Source organism: Lutra lutra, chromosome 6 (assembly GCF_902655055.1).
Source record: "Lutra lutra chromosome 6, mLutLut1.2, whole genome shotgun sequence".
Lineage (NCBI taxonomy): Eukaryota > Metazoa > Chordata > Mammalia > Carnivora > Mustelidae > Lutra > Lutra lutra.
The window spans coordinates 86,252,163-86,255,750 of record NC_062283.1 but is presented as its reverse complement, the minus strand read 5'-3'; the positions used below and the strand labels follow the sequence as shown (position 1 = coordinate 86,255,750).

General features: G+C 38.7%; 1 non-coding gene across 1 annotated transcript; it reads right to left on the bottom strand.

Annotated features, from left to right (window-relative positions):
- Positions 1 to 807: 807 nt before the first annotated feature.
- LOC125103395 (U6 spliceosomal RNA) lies at positions 808 to 913 on the bottom strand. The gene has a single exon (XR_007128396.1). It is a non-coding gene; the product is annotated as a U6 spliceosomal RNA (small nuclear RNA).
- Positions 914 to 3,588: the final 2,675 nt, after the last annotated feature.

The window sequence follows — 3,588 nt, the reverse complement described above, 5'->3', positions numbered from 1 at the left end:
GAGGGCACATAGGTTGACTCAACCCTTGTCTGGGTCAGTGTCTCACTTGGTTCCCTTCCTCTTTTTACTTTCAGGTCCCAGCCCGTGTCTGTGTCCTTTGCATAAGGAACAGGTGGCCTCCCACACTCCCATAGGATGATAGTGCACTGTGTTTATGGTAGTTCGTCTCACGATGTACAGTACATTTTTTATGGCATCAAGGATCAGCAGGAACTTGAGTTTTGTACATAGAGGAGAAAGATCTCTCCCGTAAGAGCTGGCTCACTCTGGGCATTTCCTTTAGCCTGGTGGCATTTTTATGTGTGTTCCTAACAGATGTCCTAGGTTTAGATAACTTGTTTGTTTTTCAGTCAAACTTCCTAATGGTTCTTCTGGTACAAATGAATCTGGATGAGATGATGATGTCAGGAGTACATCTGGCTATTCTTTTATGTCCCCCTTTCTGCCAATATATTATGAACTTTTACTCATCTATTTACTGGGGAACTAAGATGGTGGTACTTACTGATATATTCATTGGGTGTCTGCAAAAATATACAGTGTTTCTGATTTTTGTGTTCCTGATATTCAGAGCCCCCACAATCTGAAAAGGGAAATGTGACCTCTTTCATGGCTCATGACCATCCTCATCTTCATCTTGTTTTAGTCAAACAAACTGTTGACCTCAGGGCCATTCTTTCATGGGTATGGAGGGTGCAGTCTTATTTTTTTCTATCGTATCCACATTTACATAGGGATGTTACAGAACAGATATTGTGCAGCATACGCTCTTCTGTACCTTACATTACTCACTTAAATACATTTTTTTTAAATGTGGAATGCTTCACGAATTTGCTTGTCAACTTTGCACAGGGGCCATCCTAATCCTGTCGGTATTGTTCCAATTTAGTATATGTGCTAGAGAAACAAGCACCTCAATACATTTCATAACTATTTCCCCCAACTCAATATTTTCCCAAAGCACAATTCTTTTAGGTTGTGTACTATTCCCTCTCAGGATACTACAACTTATTTAACGAATCCCCTGTCGTTAGAAATTCTGTTTGTTTCCAATTTCTCCTCATTATAAAAAAAATGCTAGAGCTAAATTTTTATGTGTGGGTTGTTTTACATAGCCATTCTGATTATAAATTTTTATAAGTATGGAATTGCTGGGTAAGGGGTCCACACTTTTGAGATTCTGAGATATTGTGAAAAGTGTGATTACGTCCGTTTTTACTCTCCCCACCAGTTTTATTTCCCTTCCATCCATGTTGACCTCACATCCGAGCACATGATTTGGGCTCATTTCGAAGCTGGGAACATTTCATGCTCATTTTCTCCACTCTGCTGAACACCTACTTCTGTAACTTCCCCAAAACAAGCTTTTGTGGAGTCATAATGACTATGTGTCTTTCATTTCATTACTAAATATCTGTACTGAAAGTTAGATGATCCCATCAGTGTCAAATGAATTGTTTACAGCTCTTTGGGAAGCCTAGTAACATGCCAGAGAGATTCTGTGGTTGTTTGTAGAGAAGTTTTCTCCTCCAAATAATTTTATTCTTCTATAGCACGAATGCTGTACTCTTCTTCAGATAAAGTGGATTAAACAAGACATACAGTATTATGTTTTGGGATATATATATGTATATATATATAGATACACACACACACACATACATGCATACATACACTCAGGATTCATCAGTAATGGTTTTAGACTTGTTTTTTTCATCAGGAAATATATTGTATCAATCTTACTAAACCCATCCAACAGCTGGGATGCCTCTGCCTTTAAATACAATACCGAGTCATTTCTTTGTACTGGAATTCTTGTCTCTTCTTTATTTCTTGGCCAGGTTAAAAAATTCAGATAATATTGGTATTGGGAATGTAGTTAGACAAGTGTACCCAGGCACCGGGTTATTATAAAAACATAGGTGTTTGGCATCCCACTAAAAAAAATAAGTCTTCTCATTTGGTGTATACACAATGTTCTGAATGGCTATTATGATTAATTAACTTTTCCATGTTGATGTAGGAAGTTTTACTAGCTCTTAGAAAACTAGCTCTGACTAGCTTTTAGTCTGATCACATACAGAGAACAAGTCAAGTGAAAATGGAAAAAGCCAAGCAACTAATCTTTTAAGGACACATAGTGATTTTTTTTTTTTTAAGGCATCTCGATCTAGTTAATACGTTGTTACCTATCTTCCTGAATGGGATATTATTCTGTATGGGAATTATGAATATATATTTGAATATTAACTTTTCAAGTGCTGTATTTGCTACTGTTTGTTCATCTGGTTCAATCTCTGCTACAAATAATCCTTTTTTGAACTCTTTCTGGAGGTCTGGCTTGGGAGTTCTTCATCTTTAGCTATGCCATTGTGTTAGGAGAGAACCTAACCTCACAGGACTTGATTTTTCACTCAGTTAAAAACTCAGTTCTACCTATGCAATGGGGTTTAATGCTAGTAGACCGAGGGGGAGTTTCACAAAGATAAACACTTCAATTTTGTAAGCATGAACCAACATACGTTTGTTATCCAATTCTCACGACACTGCTGCAACTATTTGACAGATGGTAAAATAGGCTTAACAAGGCTAAGTCTCTAACTCAAGGTCATGAAACTAGGAGGTGGCAATTAGGATATTGCAGTCCAGCTCCTTGTAACTCCATTCCACCGCAGGACACTTCTGAACCTTTTCTTGCATCCATTTATGCTGTTGTTCTATGAGAGGTCATGGAAGAAATCTCGGGTAAACAAGAGAATGCAGAGCTCCTCCAGCATAGTCATTTCACACTATGTTTCTGGAGGTACTTCCTTGCCAAGAAGTGGCAGCCTTCAGAAGCACAACTGATTCTCCCCCTTTCAAACCAAATTTGAAGAAGCAGCAGAGCCTGAATGTAGGGTAATTTTGCTTTTCATTCCACACAGGTACTTTTTGCCAATATTCCTTAAGTACAAGGCATAGAAAAGTGAGAAACTAGAGGAAAATTAAAAATAGTACAAACAGGGACGCCTGGGTGGCTCAGTTGGTTAAGCAGCTGCCTTCGGCTCAGGTCATGATCCTAGCGTCCTGGGATCGAGTCCCACATCGGGCTCCTTGCTCGGCAGTGAGCCTGCTTCTCCCTCTGCCTCTGCCTGCCACTCTGTCTGCCTGTGCTCTCTCGCTCTCTCTCCCTCTCTCTCTGACAAATAAATGAATAAAATCTAAAAAAAAAAAAAAATAGCACAAACATTCATGCTCACATATATGTACCTCCTCAGCACACATGGAAAACACATTTGTCTCGTGTGGCACCATCAGTGGTCACAAGGACAATGAATAAAAGTGGTCTGTTTTTAAATTCAGACACTCTAAAATCTACCCGTGGCTTGTTAGGAATGTTGGAAATGTGATGTGTCCTTGTGGGTTGAACAATGGCAAAAACATACGGGCATTCAGAAGAGTATTTCTTTAGCCATGGACTCTCTTTAAAATTCTGGGCAAATTGCTCATTTTTCTATGCTTTAAAATAGTTTGGGGAAGCATTACAAAGACTATTTTTAAGTTAAATATTTACTGTCAGGAATATATTTCTTGTAACTGCTGGTACTC